Raw genomic sequence first — 21,669 nt, 5'->3', positions numbered from 1 at the left:
CCGGGACCTTTGGTTTAACGTACCAACGCTCTACCACTGAGCTACCCGGGAACTCTAACCGACACCGATCCAATTTTTCCCTCTATATCCACAGACCTCAAAGTGGGCTGACAACCGTCAAGCAACCAACTTCGAGTGCACACTAACTCCGTGTGGCTTAAATTGTGGTTTTCTGTTAACGAACAGTGACGTGTATTATGCAAATCAAGATTTCAGGTAAAACTCCCTGTAAAGTTGATTTGAATAATTTCGAGGGAAAAATTGTTCCGGAGCCGGGTATCGAACCCGGGACCTTTGGTTTAACGTACCAACGCTCTACCACTGAGCTACCCGGGAACTCTAACCGACACCGATCCAATTTTTCCCTCTATATCCACAGACCTCAAAGTGGGCTGACAACCGTCAAACGACCAACTTCGAGTGCACACTAACTCCGTGTGGCTTAAATTGTGGTTTTCTGTTAACGAACAGTGACGTGTATTATGCAAATCAAGATTTCAGGTATAACTCCCTGTAAAGTTGATTTGAATAATTTCGAGGGAAAAATTGTTCCGGAGCCGGGTATCGAACCCGGGACCTTTGGTTTAACGTACCAACGCTCTACCATTGAGCTACCCGGGAACTCTAACCGACACCGATCCAATTTTTCCCTCTATATCCACAGACCTCAAAGTGGGCTGACAACCGTCAAGCAACCAACTTCGAGTGCACACTAACTCCGTGTGGCTTAAATTGTGGTTTTCTGTTAACGAACAGTGACGTGTACGAGTATTATGCAAATCAAGGTTTCAGGTATAACACGTCACTGTTCGTTAACAGAAAACCACAATTTAAGCCACACGGAGTTAGTGTGCACTCGAAGTTGGTTGCTTGACGGTTGTCAGCCCATTTTGAGGTCTGTGGATATACAGGGAAAAATTGGATCGGTGTCGGTTAGAGTTCCCGGGTAGCTCAGTGGTAGAGCGTTGGTACGTTAAACCAAAAGTCCCGGGTTCGATACCCGGCTCCGGAACAATTTTTCCCTCGAAATTATTGAAATCAACTTTACATGGAGTTATACCTGAAATCTTGATTTGCATAATACACGTCACTGTTCGTTAACAGAAAACCACAATTTAAGCCACACGGAGTTAGTGTGCACTCGAAGTTGGTTGCTTGACGGTTGTCAGCCCACTTTGAGGTCTGTGGATATAGAGGGAAAAATTGGATCGGTGTCGGTTAGAGTTCCCGGGTAGCTCAGTGGTAGAGCGTTGGTACCTTAAACCAAAGGTCCCGGGTTCGATACCCGGCTCCGAAACAATTTTTCCCTCGAAATTATTCAGATAGATAGATAGATAGATAGATAGATAGATAGATAGATAGATAGATAGATAGATAGATAGATAGATAGATAGATAGATAGATAGATAGATAAATGTTTTACCCTATTTTGTGTGATTATCTGGTATCTGACATGACGTCTGTTCTACGCTACCAGTTTCCGCAAACCGCTCATACTGTGGTTATCAGCACGTCTGGAGGGCTTATGTCATGTATTGTAGACTGTCCTGAAGTTCTTTTGCATCTGTTTGGTGGAATTTGTCTGAATTAACCACTCTACACAACGAGCGTTTTGTTGTATACTCGTCATTAAAAAAACTGAAAACGGCCCCCGCGCTTGACAGCAGTTACTAATTACTGCAAATCCGTAAATTTTTTAACTTTTGTTAACGTCTTATAAAATCAATCGGGCGGCTTCTTTCGAAGAGATCAGCAGAGTTGCAGGCGTTGATTTACGTCAACAGAGTTCCATGCATGAGAACTGAGTAATTTTGGTTCACCAAAGTTCGAAAAAAAAATATTTTCAAGTTCATTTACTTATTTTTTAAATGTAAATAGAGTTCATATATGGTATACAAGAGGTGACGGAGATATATTATTATTATTATTATTATTATTATTATTATTATTATTATTATTATTATTATACTGTATTAGGCTGGAAGTCGGTCACTCGGGAAGACGTGGAAGGTATCGGTTTTCGCTGTAGTCCGCACGAACAAGTTTCTAATACCCGAACGTGCTGCCACCATCACTTCCGATAGGATCGTAGCCCGTGTTCGAAACTTTCACAGTCATGTACCCACATCCTTCCTCTTTTGATGCGTATACGACGTTCGCAGTTTCACTTCGACTCGGTGACATAGATGTTTGTGCGTTACACATTTTCGTTTTAATCAACTCCGAAATATTATGTTTGAGCAGTGGTCGGCAAAGATACGTCATATAAAATGCAGCCTGCAATACACAGCAAAAGAGAAGGTAGGAGGGGGAGGATAGCCAAACTGCTAAACGTTGAATGAACAGGTGATGGCTAATGAGAGGGAGATCATGTCTTACTCCTTCGCCCTTCTTGTGTATTAAGGGGTTGACTCGCGAGCCAGGAAATGCCTACCACTGACTTTGAGGAACGCTCGGATACACATAATTATACATAAACAAAAACAGAATTAAATTATTCTGGTACCTTATTACATGTTTTTATATTTTTTTGTAACGTTGTTTTGTGTACCATGGTAGGATACTTTCGTGACGTCAGAGATATTAAATCGTAACAAGCGGTTGAACTATAATGTCCATAAAAACACGGTAGTTCTCTTTGTTTTGGGCATACATTTTCCGGGATTTACTGTGAAAGCATCCTTAAAAATGGTCTGTATAATTATGATCATTGTTCTATTGTATATAATTTTTTAATAAAAATAATTATTGTCGTACTATGTCTGCTGTACCACGTGCTTGCACTATTTGCATGACCTGTGACATGACGTTGCTAACAATGATCATCGATTAGGACTGACGTTTAATTTGACTGATGTTTAATTTGTATTGCCACCCTAGAGGCATCAGCTTTAACTCGAGCGCGTAAACCAAAATGTGTATTAATAAATTTTTATAAATCTAGAAACGCCACATTCACTGTTTCCATCAGATATTCGTTAACACATACAATTTCATGATATGTTAGGCATGAGTATTGCTAGCAGCTGCATGACGCTTTCAACTATTAGAGTTATGTCTAATTCGTAACTAGACTTTTTTTCTCAACCTGACACGGCATGGATCTATAAGCCATGGTGCGACAGCCCATGAAGGGCCAAGGCAGCCTTGGTAGAGATAAACGATTTTCCTTTTCGTTAAGGTTCCACTCATATTTAAATTAGACTATATTCGAAATTTCTTACATTAGCCTATACGTATTACAATTGTTGTAGCGTATTAATAAATTATAACAGGGTTACACTCGAAAAATGAAGACTCATACTTATCACTTCTAACTGAAACAAAAATGAAACCTTCAAACCAACATGACTGTAGTTACATTCCCGAAACTGGGTGACGTATTCTGCGTGCCTATGTAGGCCTGGTCCTGATACAGCGCAGTTTGTTTTCTCTAAAATACTGTGTACAAACGCATTAGGCCTATATGTAAATAAGTCACGTAAATGGTTAAACACGCTTTAGCTGTTCTTGTGCGAACTTTGCTATTCAATTGCATTGTATAGGTAGCCTATTCATGGAACATTCTGTAGCCTATAAAACGTCTGTTATGTAAGTAGACCTACATAGTTGATTGAATTGAATTTACGGGAGTGGGCACTATGGCCCAGCATTACGACCTGTTAAGGTTATTGTATTAACCCTCAAGCTAGACGCATTCCCAAACCCACACCGGCTGACTACACTAAGGTTCGCTGCGTACCCAGGTGTCGAGTAGGCAGCAAACCCCCTCGTCCCTAGGCCAGCCCCCTCCGTGCGTCACAAGCCGGCGATCGGGGAATGCTATGGAATGATGACGAAATGGAGAAATGGTGACGGAATGATGTAAATGCCTAATATGGGGCAAACGAGAGAACCCCGAGAAAAACCCCAACTGCAACCTTGTCCACCATAAGTGTCACTACGATTTTTCAATGAAAAATCCCAGACCTGACCGGGACTCGAACCCTGGCCGCCTGCGTGACAGGTCACGAGGTCTGCCCACTCAACCACGGCAGGGATTACATAGTTGATAAAAGTTGTAGAACAATTGTAGAGATTCATGCGTGTGCACTGCCACTCTACCCTTAGAGACTGCTTTATAACTTCTTGCACACACTATTTGTAACGTGTCCCACAGTTCATAACTTATGTATGGCAAGTAAATGACTCACGCAAATCATCGAACATACTATAGCACTCTTTCCAACGGTGCACCATTTCAAAATATTTATTTGCAGGTTGTCCTGAAACATCTTCAAAATTAAATAAATAAATAAATAAATAAATAAATAAATATTTAAATATTTAAATAAATAAATAAATAAATATTTAAATAAATAAATAATTATTTAAATATTTAAGAAATTTTTCTGGTAATTTTCGATTTTCCAAAAATATTTGGTCCTAACATATATAATTAACCACCCTGAAACCGAAAATCGCTTTTTTGACATTTTTGTTTGTATATCTGTCTGTCTGTCTGTATGTTTGTTACCTTTTCATGCGGTAATGGATGAACGGATTTCGATGAAAATTGGAATATAAATTATGTTCGTTGTAACTTAGATTTTAGGCTAAATGGCATTCAAAATACATTATTTAAAAGGTGGGTTATAAGGGGGCCTGAATTAAATAAATCGAAATATCTCGCTTATTATTGATTTTTATGAAAAATGTTACATAACGAAAGTTTCTTTAAAAATAATTTGCGATAAGTTTTATTCCTTAAAAAATTTTGATAGGACTGATATGTAATGAGATAAATGAGGTTTAAAATTAAAATAACTGCCATCTAAGATCGTGTAATGAATTAAAAAACAAATGACTTCGGCTATAAGGGACCTTGGACAGCAACAATCGAAAGCTATGAAAGATAGCCTACAGAGAATGTTTCTGTGTTTGTATGAAGTAATATCGGAAGCTAAATTAACCGATTTGTATAATTAATTATTATTTCACCATTGGAAAGTGTAGTTTCTCTAGATGGACATAATGCTATAATGTTATTACACTAACTTCTGATATAATATAATATAATATAATATAATATAATATAATATAATATAATATAATATAATATAATATAATATAATATAATATAATATAATATAATATAATATAATATAATATAATATAATATAATATAATATAATATAATATAACATAATATAATATATAATATAATATAATATATAATATAATATATCATATAATGTAATGTAATGTAATATAATATAATATATGTAATGTAATATTATATAATATAATTTAAGTTATTTGAAGGGTTCAGAACCATAGTGGGCCAAACGCCATTTACTGAATACGTAGAAAACAAGGGTTAAAGTTAAGTTATTACCATAATTCAATGGAAATCTATAACAAGTAAAATAAAGTATACACATTAAATCTAAATGATGTCAATGTTCATTAAACTATGGTTGCATGTAATAAAAATTAGAAACATGTTAAAGGAATTGTCATTGCACCAATGAGTGGTCTCTGGACCAAAATGATCCTATTTTAATTATTTGGATGCAATTTAAATTAAGTAACATATTAAACGATTTATCCTTCTATCAAACACGAATGTTCCCTGGATCAAATGTCCTATTTTAATAATGCAATTACTTTATATTTATATATAACGGGTGCAGCGGAGCGCACGGGTATGGCTAGTAAATAAATAAATAAATAAATGTTATTCGAAATTTCTAGTCCCTCCTGGCAGTGGCTTAGGTGTAACCCACTTCTGAAGTTGGGGCGCCCCGATGATAGGATAGGATGCATATGTAGAGCCAGGAAAGGTCTAATTCTCAGACCATGGACGAACACAGGAACAATTCCTTTTAAGGAAAAATGCCTGTGTTCTTGCCGGGAATCGAACCCAGGATGTCATGAACTGTAGTCAGAAGCCCTGATCACTAACCCATGAGGCTGGTCACATCTTTAATATAAAGCATAGCGTTAATAATCCACATATATTGCCGAGCAAACCATCACTGTTCTTTCGCTAGTTCATAACGAACTCTACAGTGAATATTTTGTGGGATATTATTATTTGTAAGTTTTCCCGGTACACTTTGTATACACATAATTTGTTACATAAGTAATTCACACAATATATTATTATTTAGTACTTAAGTACATTGTAGCTAGTCTTGAAACATCATCCCTCCATGCAGCTACTGACGCGTGATATTTCTAAGTTTTCCTGGATGACTTTGCATATAAGCAGGAGCAGGCATTTATGGAGATTAATTTTATCATTTGTGTTTTTTAACATTGGTGTCGGCGGAAATTGTTGTATGTATGTATTTATTTACACTGCAAGTGGGCAAGCACCCGGTGGCAGTGGTATATACAATATTAACAATACACAATAAAATGATAACCAATACATAATAAAATTTACAATATACAATACAATTTTACAACACATATACAATTTTACACACAATACAATAATAATACACAATACAATTTAACACAATAATAATGAAACATAAAATAAAATACCTCATTTTACAATACAACCTACATAATTATCTATAGGTCCTACATAAGTTTCAATAGTCTTTCACTTTACTCTCATCTCATTCCCTGTAGTGGCACTATGACGCATTTCACTGACACTTTAGCACACATTTCACTGACACTCTGTAACACATTTCACTGACACTATAGAACACATTTCATTGACGCTATAAATTATCACTGATCGGAACTGTTCACTGCACTGTAAAACCATAACTTCACTGACTCACCTCGCTTCACTGATACAACAGTTCAAATAAGTCAAATAATTACACCCTTATGCATACTTATAAACAGAACTACATTTAAACTAAACATTTCTAGTCTAAGGCCCTCTTACACGCTAGTTTTAAATAATTTACAATTCAAACCAAGGAAGTAAACTCGTCAGCCTAGATAAATACATGTCACCTTAAAAAAATTAAATGCTGAATGTCACCTTAATTTTAATTTTCACTTTATATACAACTTTTTAAATTATTCTTGAATCTCCTTAAGGAAGGACAGCCCTCAAAGACCGCTGCAGGTAGGTCATTCCAATCATTTATAGTTCTATTTAAAAATGAGAATTTACCTACATCCGTTTTCTGTTTCCTACATTTGATTTTAAAATCATGATCGTTCCTACCATAGTACGTTGGCTTTTCTAACCGAGCCGTTATGTCTACCCATGCTTTCTGACCTAGATGTGCTCTATACAATGATGTTATTCTAGTTTTCCTACGTCTGTTTTCCAAAGTTTCCCATTTAAGTTCTTTTATCGTATCGTTTCCATCTTCTCTTATACCTTTAACAAATTTATCTGCCCTATACTGGATTCTTTCTAAGGAATTTATCTGGTATATTCTATAGGGATCCCAACATGTAGTTCCGTATTCCATTAACGGTCGCACTAACGTTAGATATGCTATTTCCCTCGATTTGGGGCTAGCCTTTCTCAAGATTCTCATAATAAAGTGAAGTGCCCTCCATGCTTTACCCGTAACATTATCAACATGCTCACCCCAAGAAAGTTTGGAGTTTAAATACACTCCTAGGTATTTACAACATTGTTCTTGCGGAATTACAACACCACTGAATTCGTAATTAAGACTAGTTTCCTCTCGAGTTTTACAAAATGTTATAGATTTACTTTTAGAACCATTTATTTTCATCCTATGCATTAACGCCCAGTTATAAATTTTATTCAAGTCTGTTTGAATAGCATCTACATCTGAATTATTTCTAATCTTTCTATAGATAATGCAGTCGTCTGCAAATAGCCTCATATTTGATGTAATATTCTGGCATAGGTCATTTACGTATATTATAAAGAGTAATGGACCCAGAACGCTGCCCTGTGGCACCCCTGAACTTATATTTCCAATTTCCGATATTTCATGACCTACTCTAACTCTCTGGGTTCTACCGTTTAAGAATTCTTGGATCCATAGCACCACTCTTTTATCTATTCCTAGCCTACTTAACTTATCTATTAATATGTCATGTGGCACCAAATCAAATGCTTTCGAAAAATCAATCACAACTGCATCAATTCTTCCGCCTCTATCTACCTCTTCAGCTAGATCCTGAACCAGCGACGTAATTTGACTATCACATGAGAAGCCTTCCCTAAAACCATGCTGGCGGTTGTAAAACCAGTCTTTCGCATTTAGAACATGACGAATATAATCCGATATCAAATGCTCCATGACTTTACATACGACAGATGTAAGGCTAATCGGTCTGTAGTTTCCGACATCTATTTTATTTCCACCTTTATGTATGGGTACCACTATAGCTGATTTCCAGTCACATGGAATAGCTGCATTGTTTATGGAAACATGAAATATACGCATTAAGTATGGAATTATGGCCTCGGAACCTAATTTAAGAATCTCTGTAGCAATACTATCTGGTCCTCGAGACTTCCGATTTTTTAATTTCGTTATTCTCTCTCTAACCCCTTTGGAAGTTATTTTGAAAGTCGAATTTGGTTCACATTCACGGTCTGTGACACAACCACTCCTATCAGCGGGATTATTATTATTATTATTATTATTATTATTATTATTATTATTATTATTATTGAAAACCGAAATGAAATAGGAATTTAATAAGTCAGCCTTTTCTTTGTCATCAGTTATACTTTCTCCGTTCTGATTTCGTAAAAGCACTACTCCTTCGTTTTTTCCTTTTCTCCTGCGTACATAATTATAAAACTGTCTCCAATTGTTACTTTCATCTTCTTTTAAAATAGTTTTTAGAAAATTTTCCTGAGCTAACCTTTTTTCACACTCAAGTTTCTTAATTAATTCGACATATTTTTCCCAATGCTCATGGCTTCGTTTACGTTTGCTAAATGCGCGCCTTGTCTTTTTCTTTAAGTAGCGAATATAATTAGTGTAATATTCTGGGTCCGGATTTTTCTTAATTATTTTAGAAGGTACACATTTTACTAATGCCTCGAAAATTATACTCTTAAATTTATGCCACACATTTTCCATATTTCCTTCAGTCCTTAGAAAGTCATCATGCTTTTGTCGTAGAAACGTTTGTAATTCATGTTGAAGAATGTTTTCTACTTTTGGCGGAGATTAATGGAAATTTTGGAAAATACAATTATTTTCGAATTGGAATATTAACTTAGCATGAATATTACTTTCCAAATAATTGACATTAAAGGTTTGTTGGAATCTGGTAAAGCTGCGGTATGGCCAATAGACAATATTTGTTGGATTGAAACTGTATTTAAAACACATTCATTGAAAACGGGGGGAAAAAAAAACTTGCAGCCTTCAAATTAACACTTCCAAATTATTAGTGAAATGATGAATTCTACGTCTTTTGAGTTCACTAATGTAATCAGATCATCTGGAATACCGTGTAATGTAGGCTACTTGGATATATAGCCTAACAAATTCAAGTGAAAAAAAAAATCCGAAAAACTCAGAATATGAAATTCCTATAAAACGACGGAATAGTAATAATTCGCGAATGTGTTCATATTTCGCTATTGGAACTCTTTTCACGATTATTTTATCCGCATATTATTAATCAGAATCACTTAATTCGTAAAGATTAGTAAAACTCTATTGTATATCTATTATGTCGTGATTTTCGCGGTCTGCATAAATAGCCGGCCCTGTATATAATACAAGTCTATCTCATGTACAGATGATTCACAGAAATTAATAAACATACATACAGGGTACGTATGTATAATCATCCTATCCCACAGCAATTACTCTGAGACGCAGTTATTTGTAAATATTCGTGGGACACTCTATGTCTACATACGAACAGTCGCATGCAATTCACACAAGTTGTCGAACATACTGTTGTTCTTGCGCACACCACTATCCCATCCCGCAGCGACTGCTCTGTGACATGTAATTATTTGTAGTGGGTCGCGTGTCTCGATGAAGCTCAGTCAGTCTGTCACTTAATTCTTTTTTTTTCCTAGCGCTGTGTTTAAATTAGTAACGCTTTATGGAAGGCAATTGTTTGACCTCGGGCCTTGTGAACGTGTTTTTACACGCGTGACGAGATACTGGATCCTTTCCCCGCAGAGCGATTTCCAAATCCCGACGATTAGTGTACACACATACGAATGTGATGGTCACGTCAAACATTGTAACTACGAAGAGCTAGGTTCTCCAGTTAAACATTTAACGAAATATCCTGAAAGACAAATATCGTCAGTATTACTAAGTACACTTTATTGTGTATTAAAATTATGATTTATTTTTACTTTTTGGAAGGAAGGCACTACAAGCCAGCGCTTCGATCTCTATTATACTCAATGTTGATGCGTAACATATGGAAACGAGGATTTTTCAACAGTAATGTCACTAGAGGGTTTGATTTATCTAGAGAAAATCAAAACTCGAGTGGAATTTAATTGACTATTATACGATTAGAAGAAAGTTTATAAAGATTAGAAGAAATAAAGTACTCTAACACAATAAATATTAAATGACTTACTGAATTCTGTTTCACTAATGTTAGCTTCATCAAAACGTTTGAAAGGAGCCGCCATTTTCAGTTGACTGTCTATGCTGTAAATAAATGACGATCGCAAAGCATGCTTTATAGTACCGTAAAAAATCTGCAGTTTGAAATGTTGGCAAACAAACAAACAGATGGTAGGAAAGTGATAAAAACAGGAGAAAGTATATAAAGATCAGAAGAAATAAAGTACTCTAATACAATAAAATTGATAATAATTGTGTTACTAAAATCCCATTTCACTAATGTTACCTTCATCAAAATGTTTGAACGAGCCGCCATTTTCAGTCTAATATCTATGCGGGAAACAAATTACGATCCAAATAATGTTTTATAGTACCGTAAAGAATTTGCAGTTTGAAATGTTGGCAAACAAAGAAACAAATGCTAGGGTAATGATAAAAACAAACAAATGTTAGGGAATCGATAAAATTAAACAAATGCTAGAGAAGCGATAAAATTGAACGATAAGCAGCCACGATTGGCTGAAAGACATCCTTCCGTACCGTTTTATTAGTCAAAAGTAGTATAACGTAGTGAAGGTGTAATAGTTAAATTAAACATTATAGAGCTAACCGGAACTCGAACCCGGACCGTCTGCATGATAGACCGAAAATCTGACTACTTAGCCACCATAGGGAATTGTGTCCCTTGTATTGTATAAACGGTGGTATTCTGCAATACTGTCTAAATGATCAGAGAATTATGCTATTTGTGAATGGGAAGTTGTTGAATAAAAACTTCAAGAGAGGGATAACGAAATGGACCAAAGTGTTCTATTTTTTAAGACTGATGCTGTTACTCTGATATAATAATAATAATAATAATAATAATAATAATAATAATAATAATAATAATAATTGCATCGTGGTGACCTGGGATCAATCCCCGTCTGGGCCACGAAGAAATTTGTTGTAGACAAAGCAGGTATGAGAGGTTTTTCTCAGCGTTCTCCCGTTTTCTCTCACCATTACCGTCAATATTTCATCAATACTTCACAAGCTTCCGAAACAAACGAGCAATAGATGAAAATTGTACACATTCGTGTTTAATAAAGATTATTGCTATTTTTTTTCGGGTTTCTCAATAATTCCGTGGTTCTCGATCATGTCCACAGAGAACATGTTTTGCAGGAGACTATACTTCCATGGATAGGTGGCTGATCTGTCGTGGTAGGTAATATCATTCATGAAAAGTAATAAAGGGCTAATTAGGATTGCGAAGAAGTGGATCATGGTCCTTGAAATAGGTATTATCTATAAATCTGTAGTAATCTCACTAGAGGTTTTGATTTATCTACAGAAAATCAAGAGTAGAGTGGGATTTAGTTGATTATTACACGATTAGAAGAAATAAAGTACTCTAATGCAATAAAATATTAATTGATTTACAAAAATACTGAACTATCTTGAAAATATATTATTGTATCATCTCGTCATTACAAATATTACGCTAGATGGCAGTAGTGTGTTATGATTAGCTGTTCTCTTGTTGTTGTGCCAATCTATACAATCTTCATTGAACTCTGTGGACGATTACTAGTCAAGAAGGCTTTGTTGATTCAGTTTCATTTTTATGAAAACAGTTACATTCTACTTCAGTTATCAATATATAATATTAAACAATCTCTAATATGTGACTATCCATAATCTCATACAGCAGAAGCTATAACATAACCTAAATAATATAAAAAAGATAAATGATAGAGAAATTTTAATTAAGGATGGTGAAATAAACATGAATCGTTTTAAAAGATACAATTATTGAAAGTACAATGTTGGCAAACAAAGAAACAAATGGTAGGGAGGTGATAAAACAAACAAATGCTAGGGAGGTAATAAAAACCAATGCCAGGGAGATGACAAAAATTGTAAGATAAGCTACCATGGTTGGTTGAAACACGTCGTTCCATACCGTTTTATTGGTCAAAAGTATTATGGCGTAGTAAAAGTGTAATAGTAACAGTAATTGCTTTGAAAGCCAGGAATCGAAATTTCGGACCTCCTAAATACAAAGCGACAGTGACAGCCATTACTTCAGTATGCATGTAATAATAATAATAATAATAATAATAATAATAATAATAATAATAATAATAATAATAATAATAATAATAATAATAATTTCAGGCTTTCATTGATTTTTTGTGATGCCAAAGTTCATGTTATTTTTTGTTCTTATTTCACTATTACGCTACTGTTGCTGGAATCAGGAATTGCATAAAATTCATACAGCCTAACATTCTGGAATTTGCGTAAAAGTGATGTGATTCCAGAAGTATAGGGCCTACTCGTATTTTGTCAGTGATTTTTCATGCATTTGATTCTGCATAGAAATGCATTATTTCAAAGGCAAACATGTTTAATTATTGATATTCTGCAATTCCCAAAAGATAATCCATGCCGTTACTTTTCAATGTTTATTTATTAGGCCTATATTTCAGGCAGGATGAGAAGCATGTCCTTTAATATTGGATGCTTACTTAAATTAGGCAACCGTTTATTTTTTCTGTAATATATACCGTAATTTCCCATAACTGTGGTCCAGGCACCCAACTATGGTCCAAAACGCATGATGAACTACTTAGTCCCCCAAGAGTTCGGTGTTTGCCATTTAAGGCGCAACTGTGATGGAATTATGTTCCCCATAGAAGCTTCTATCTACCGTTACATGTGGCAATGATATGTATGCTTAACAAGGTCAGTGTGCATCGTTCTATTGAATGTGTGAAGACACGAAATCATTCAGTTTGTGTTTGTCTGTTTTATTAAGCTCTCCTCTGTAGAACTAGTAAATTATAGATATATGATTCTTTGTCCAATTAAACCTGGCTATATAGTGTTTACTTTCACGTAATAATGAGACTGGCAGAGGTTAAGGACTCTGCGTGAAAATGTTTAACCTCAAGGCTAGAAGTTAGTCCTCAACTATGTACCAGAATTTTTCGTGGACCATAGTTGTATTTCATTTTGAAATATCTGTTTTAATGATATGTGAACAATTTGATTATTTACTTCTGCAAATACAGTATCTCAATATATTCTAAAACACCATTTAACAAGTAAGTAAACAAAGAAACAGGCTGTTCCAGCATCAGTGGTACTAGCACGAATAGTAGTCCGGTAAAACGAAAACTTCAGGGTAGAAGGATCACAACCGTCCCTGTAAGTGACTATGAGAGCGATGAAATTGAATTGGATACAGATTGTGATGTTTCCGGTGTACTCTCCATATTTACAGACAGTGAGTCAGATGTGGAAAAGAAGACGAAATCTGTTAAAATAATGCTAAGGCACATAGTTATATGGTAGTTACTTATGAGGAGGAATTGTGGCCAGGGAAAGTTTTGGAAGTGAAGAACAATGGAGCTGTTGTTTCATGTATAGTAAGAAGCGGCAATTACTGAGGGGAGGCAATATCCGCTATTAGTAACGTCTGTGTGGCCACAAAATGAGTTGAACATTTGGAAGAAAATTGAAACAATTTGTAAGTTTTTACACCTTTTAATTATATACATTGCTTGGCGTTGAAAATAATAGCGCAAGTGACAATAAAAAAGAGTTTTTTTTTTTCCTGGGAAGCAATGTTTTCTTCATTTCATAATGGGTTTTCTGATTCTCACCTCATAAAAAAATTGAGAAACTTTAGGTGGCCCGGTATTTTTGCCGGTGAGTGTAGTTGTTCATTATTGGAGGAAAATGACTTTCAGATTTCACTTGTTTATTGTGTTTTTATACAATGTGTACTAATAAAAAGAATCCATATACTTTTCATTTATTTTTAATATTTCTGTGCTAGATTATGTTTCTACCCTTAAATTAGAAACTCAATTTATTGATTTACGAATAATTACAGATCCAGCTATAGTCCATTCATGCTTTCAAGCATGAATATATGAGTGGACCATAGTTGGGCAACTCAGAATACAACTATGTACCAATGCTTATTATTTTTTTAAGACTTGTAATTAAATAATTTCAAACACATATGTCAATATTTATTTAATATACACTTACAAGAGTCCGAAGCCAAAATTTCACTTAATCTGGATGAATAGTATTGAATATACAAAGAAAAATGTGACAAAGCTTAACCATGGAAGATTTAAAAAAGCGATACAAACGCACGCGAAAGGATCGTTCCGTAATTGAAAATTAATATCATTGTGCAGGCGATATCATCGCAGACGAGTACATCTCACGCTATAAGTGAGTTAACATTCTCATTAAGAGAATTTCTAGAGCTTCCTGAAAAAGCGGTCCAAGGTGGACTGCTCTGCATATAACAAGAAAGGAGATTTCGTGGTCCTATAATTTTTTGACATTAGGGTCAGTGACCTATGGTGCTCACTATATTAACACTCTTCAAGAAATATTAGGTTCAGACCGTGTAATGCATGGCTGGTAGAAGGGAAGGCGGTTTATTATGTGGAAACTTTTTCTCTTTGCATTCTTTTTTATTTCCCTCTCCCTCTCTTTTTGCCTCCTTTATTGTTACCTTCATATTTTGTTAGTGTTTTCTTCTTTTCTTTCATTTTCTTTTTTCTTTCTTTCTTAGGCTATTTCTCCATTCGATGCCTCCGTTTTTTGTATTTTTTCTTCTTTTTATTTCTTACTTTCTTGCGTCTTTAAACTTTTCTTTTCTTTTTTTTTCATTAACTACTACACTTCTTTTTTCTTTCTGTCTTTTCTCCTTTTTGTATATTTATTTTATTTTATTGTATTTTCCTTTTTTTTTCTTTAATAATTATTTTGTCTTTCCTTTCTGTATTTAGTATATTTTGTTGTCTCTTCGTTTTACTCATTATTATAATACCGTGTTGCACAAAGTTACCGGTACTTGTCAAAAGGGAAAAACAGTAGGCCTATTACTTTGGAATGACAAATATAGGACCATGACGAAGACAACAAGGACAACGATAAAGACTATCTTATGATAAAGATCGCGACAAGGACAACGAACACTATAACTATCACGACATTGACCACGCCAACCATCACGCGAGAATTACGATAAGGACCACGATATTTACCACGATAAGGATCACGATATAGACCACGCCAAGCACCACGACAACGATCACGATAAGGATGCAGACATAGACTACGATAAGCACCACGACAAGATTCACGATAAGAACAATGACATGGACCACGCAAGGACCACAGCCACTGTGAGAATCAAGACAACGACCACGTTAAGGATCACGACTTAGACCACAATAAGGACCACGATGTGGACCACAATAAGGACCACGATGAGAACCGCGATAAGGATCACGACATAGACCATGACGAGAATCACGATAAGGATCACGACATAGACCACGATAAGCACTATGACAAGGATCACGATAAGAATCACGACAAGGACCACGATAAGGAATACGACAAAGACCATGGTCACGATAAGGACTACGATCACGACAAAACACCACGTTAAGAACCAAAAATGACCACAGTAAAGATCACAACAAAGACAACAAAAACCATGACAAAGACTACGATAAGATCCATGACAAAAACAACAAAGACCACGATAAAACCACGACAAGCTCAGAGGCAAGGACAAGGTCCACAATAAGAACCAAGTCAAAGACAACAATGGTCACGATAAGAACCACGATGAGGGCAATGATAAGAACAACGCAAGGACCACGATAAGGACCACGACGACAGTCACAATATAGATCACGTCATGATCCATTTTGTAGTCTTGTGGTACTTGCCGTGATCCTTCCTGGTTCTTGTTTTGTCGTGGTCCTTATCGTGATCCTTATTGTCTATGTTGTGGTCCTTGTCGTGATCCTTATCGTGCTCCTTGTTTTTGTCATGGTCCTGCATTTGTCACTTAAAAATAAAAGTTGTTTTCCCCATTTGGCAAATGACTTCTGTCATACTGTATAAGGGCGATAGTGTTATTTTATGATACTTAAAAAAATTAATTTGTCATTCTTGCCGAAATACACGTTTTCACATTCCTGATACATAAAAGATGGGTTTGAGCATGCCATATTATGTCTATCTGTATGCACCGATTTAACTTGAGTATTCACATAAAGACCAAATTCCATTTTCACAAAAAATTACAACCCCTTTTACCCGAACACCATCGAGTTAATCCCAATAAAATCAGATTTTCTTTATAATTTTTGTATTACTCTCTGTACACAATACTAATTTGAGAGATAACTGCTGGGATCATAGTGCTAACCACACGTTACCTCTGGATGATTGTTGACCTCTGCTGAGATGTGTGGACGTGAGACCTGTAATCGGCTAGTAGACCTTACTATTCCTTCACGGGCTGTTCCCCCAACGCAGAGCAGGGCAACAAGAGCGAATTCTACTCTCTCACGGGGAGCCATATGAATTCTCTTCAATCCCCTTCTTCCCCGCCGAACACCGCTCAGCGTTGATGCTATGAGGGATGAATATTAAGCGTCCCCGTTTAGGGTTTGGATTCGCTCCCGGTGCCCAGCCCTACCCCAACGGATTGGATTGAATGTTTGTATGAGACTGGTGCCCACAGAGCATGGTATAGAATTTGGGAAGCTACATTGAGTAGCGAAATCTGGTTTCGAAAGCCAGCTATAACTGCTACAGTGATCACGCTAACCATACGTTACCCCCTACCGTTTGGATAATCGTTCATTTTCGTTGAATCTTGTGGACGTGAGGACCAGCAGTCGGCTAATAGGCCTTGGCCCTCCATGGGCTGTCTTGCAACGGGTTTGATAATATTTTAAATGATTTCATTTGTATTTTCTTTTTGAATAGTAGTTCAAGAAAGTAAACTATAAACAGTAATTTTATGCGCAATATGATAGAGGACTGAATATTGTTATAAACAGGGAAAGGAAGTTCATGCCCTAAAAACGTGAAGAATATGTATGAATTTATGCCGTAAAAATAGATTAATATGCTACAAAATATGCATCATTAGTCTGAGATTATTTTAACAGAATAATAAGGTATAGGTAACTTACGTTTAGTCTATGGATTTTGAAGCGCTTGCCTCATTGCTGAATGCTCCATTTATGCTGTTACAGTTCACAACTAAGCAGTGACGTATGTTTTCTGTTGTCATTCTTCGCCTGTTGTCTCTCAGCATAGCTTTGTAGCGCGAAAAACTTCGCTCTACGTCACAAGAAGTAAGAGGGGCTTGCACAAAAGCTGTGAGCTGTTATAGAGAAAATTTTGTTGGTTTTTGAGGTGGTTTTCCTTCGAGAATATCTTGAATTTTTTTAAGTTGATACTAGTCAGGGTTTTTAGAAAGAATATTTGCTGTTTTCTCGTTCACTTTATCTCCTACATTTTCTGAAACTGATGTTAAACTGGCTATTGTTCTGCTAAAGACTGTAGTAAAGGAATACCAATTGCTAACTTGAGAGGCTCCCTATAAGGGCGTCATCGTTACGTTCAAAATTCATAAACATATGTAAATTACTCGTGTTTACCAGGTTACACACTTTTAAAAATGGGAGAAAGACAAATAAATATACATAATATGCAGTTTCCGTGCATAAATGTTAAAATATGATGCTTTGATAAATAAAGGCAAAATATGCATTTTTATGCACAATAAAAGTAATATCATTCTATTCAGAAGTTTGTAATTCATGTAGATAATCTTTCAGCATATTCACACAACGATAGAGAACAAATATGCAAATGCGTGAACTTCCTTTCCCTAGTTATGAAACGTGTAAAACATAAGTATAATGAGAAAGACTGTGTCATTTATTAAATTCACTGTATAAACTTTTATTCTTTACTCTCCTTTTGTCTGTCTCTTTACTTTTTTCTTTGTTATTTCCTTTTCTTTTAAGTACTTTATCCTTTTTTTCTTCCTGGTTCCTTTATTTCTTTATTATTTTTTTTGTATCTCCCTTTCTTCTTTCGTTCTCTTTTTTTATTAATTTTCTTAATTCCAATTTATTCTTATTTGTCTTATTATTTTATATTCTTTCAGTCTATACTATAGCAAGCTTTTCTTACAATTGAATATCACTTTTCAGAACTGTTAACTAGACATACTCACGCTGTTGTAAGGTTTTCAGTTACGTCTTGAGACAAATTTCTCACAATTTTGAGACACGCATACAGGAAACTCATAACGTATTTCCGGTTCATGCACGCTACGTGCTGTGCAAATAGAGCAGAACTGAGTTTAGTCATTGGACTTAACCTTCGGTCTCGGCTAGGAAATTTAAAGCGGCAGCGTTGTTACGGACAGATGGACACTGACAATTGAAATCGTGGGACCCGGGTGCAAGTCTCACGGCAGCGCTCGTTTATCTTGATGTGCCGCCTTCCGAGTGCTGTCTGAGTTCGTGTGCGGCATTTCAGGAATTCGGGTAACGGCACTGGTATCCGACACAAGTTCGTTAATGATACATGTCATTGTTCGTGTGTAGTAGCTGTTTCATGTCCGACAGGAGGAAAAGAATACGATCTCAGAAGAGAAGTAATTCACTAACACAGAAATCATTATAAAGTATACGTTACATTAGTTGTTTCTACAGTTAGAGAAAATGCATTTTTGTCTTCGTATTGAAATGACTAAGCACTGTAGTATGGATCACACAAAGTTAACAGAAGTTAATAACTACCGATGATTGAAAGTTTAATAAAATAGCAGCCTAACGGTTTGAAACTTATTTCAGAAAAGAGACAATTATTATTAAAAGTCTCGACTTTTAACTATTTAAGTGGTAAATGTAACAACACATTCAATCCTGTACTTAATTACTTACAAATGGCTTTTAGAGAACCCGGAGTTTCATTGCCTCCCTCTCATGAGCTCACAATCGGTTCCCATCCTGAGCAAGATTAATTCAGTTCCTACCATCATATCCCACCTCCCTCAAATCCATGTTAATATTATCCTCCCATGTACGTCTCGGCCTTCCCAAAGGTTTTTTTCTCTCCGGCCTCCCAACTAACACTCCATACACATTTCTGGATTCGTGTATACGTGCTACATGCCCTGCTCATCTCAAACGTCTGAATTTAATGTTCCTACTTATGTTGGGGTTTCGTAACAAATTGTTTTTTACGATCATGATTGTTAGCCTTTCGCCCAATCCCTAAGCTGGAGGATCATCCCTTATCGGCTGTCCGCGACTGCTTATTCGATATATTCGCAGCTACCCTCCATATCTGGAAGTCGTCTCCTCTATCCTCAACTTGAGGAAACGCCATGCCGATGTTGTGTGTGTGTATATATATATATATATATATATATATATATATATATATATATATATATAGGAGTCCTGTATATATTTTTTATTATTTAGAATTATTTTTTCCACTAATTACGAATTCTAGTCTTTTATTAGCATAGTAATTAGATGAGTCATTAAAATAACTAACAGCCCGGCATTATTTGTGAAACGAGGGAGATTTATCTCTATCATAATTTTCCATCATATCTGTGACTCAACGTTGAATAATCTCTACGATTGAATATGCCTATGTCAAATAGAATACCACTACTAACTTTCTCCTACTAGTAAGACTACTTCTGCTACTGTTGTTGCCACCGACGTAGTTCAGGCGCTAAATTCATTTGTCTGCTGATCTAGAGCTGCGTTAGGACGTGGGTTTTCGAATCTCGCTTGACTGTCAGATTAGGGTTTTTCGAGGTTTCTTTCAACTGTAAGGCGGATGCCAGGTAATTACACGGCGATTCCTCGGCCTCATCTCGCCAAATATCATCTCTATCACCAATTCCATCAATGCTAAGTAATCTAGTAGGCCCTAGTTGATACAGCGTCGTTAAATAATCTAATAAGAAGTATTGCAATTGGTACTGCTACTACTCCTACTGCAACCACAACCCCACCACCACTACTACTACTACTACTACTACTACTACTACTACTACTACTACTACTACTACTACTACTACTACTACTACTACTACTTATACTATTACTATTGCTGCTAGTGTGACTAGTATTTCAATTGTTACTTCCTCTGTTCCCACATAATTCTCTATTATTGTACACAAAGTTCTGTAGACAAAATGTTCTATTACTCAAATACTCTCTTATCGAGATATATTTTCCGTCTTACGGATTACGGTTCACATAGGCGGTTTTTTATTGTGTTTAAATTTTTTTAACGCGAAACGTTTATGCTCGAGTGTAAAATGAATAAAATGTTACGAAAATTTCAACATATGGCGTCACGTGCTTGCAACGGCAATGAGTTTGGTCTGTACCTCTGCATTCTCAAGGAAACGCCCGACCGGAGTTCACCGATCAGTCTTCTGTTGTGAAGAAGGTAGCTGAGAAATGATTCGCTCGAGCGCATGCAGTCGATAATTATTTATAACTAGACTTCGTTAAATTGCCATACGCAGCGTGCAATCAGGTTGCCGATGTACGGTAGTATAGAGGAGGTGAGCGACCGCCCGGTCTCGTAGTATAAGCAGTTCATGTTAAGAGATGTGACCGGTCCAAATAGATAGAGCAACTACAGCTAATGTATACCTATGTAAGAACTTGTTTTTGCACTACTGTGGTCGGAATAGTCAAAGCTTAACTTTTGTTCAGTGCAGAGAAGAATTCAATCAAACATAGTACAATGAGAGTGTTGCTGTTCTAAATAATTGCCCCTGGAATACCCTTACCCCCGCAGCCAGTCTTGACCCGTTGAAAAACGTGATTGGATGCTGTTAATTATTATTCAGAATATTACGGCAAAATAATGGAGGTAATTGATGCATTATATAGCACAGACAGTTCCGCTCTTGCAGCTGTAAAATCATTGCCTTCTGAACAGCTATTGGAAGATATTCTGTTCATTGATTCTAATTTTAAAATCGTGTCCAAAAGCATCACCCTGTTAGAATCGTCTAAACTACAACTCTCAAAAGCCCTTAATATAGTGGATAAAGTATCACAAATCGTTATCCAAAATATCACTAATTTCAGAAAAAGTGAAATGTAAGTTGAGAAACATTATTGCTAAAAATTCTGCCTATTCACAACTTCCTACTATAAATGATGTACTATCATGTCACGACAAGATGTGTGAAGTTGGTGTACTAAAAAGTAGTGACTTCCCGTTCTTCAAATATGCACCTATTACATCGTGTGATGTTGAACGT

The 21,669-nt window shown here is 35.9% G+C and overlaps 1 non-coding gene across 1 annotated transcript; it reads left to right on the top strand.

The window, feature by feature from the left end:
- Positions 1-1,225: 1,225 nt before the first annotated feature.
- On the top strand, positions 1,226-1,297 carry TRNAK-CUU (transfer RNA lysine (anticodon CUU)). The gene has a single exon. It is a non-coding gene; the product is annotated as a tRNA-Lys (tRNA).
- Positions 1,298-21,669: the final 20,372 nt, after the last annotated feature.

This window comes from Periplaneta americana, chromosome 5, assembly GCF_040183065.1.
Source record: "Periplaneta americana isolate PAMFEO1 chromosome 5, P.americana_PAMFEO1_priV1, whole genome shotgun sequence".
NCBI lineage: Eukaryota > Metazoa > Arthropoda > Insecta > Blattodea > Blattidae > Periplaneta > Periplaneta americana.
The sequence above is the reverse complement of the archived record's forward strand: the minus strand, read 5'-3'. Positions and strand labels throughout refer to the sequence as shown.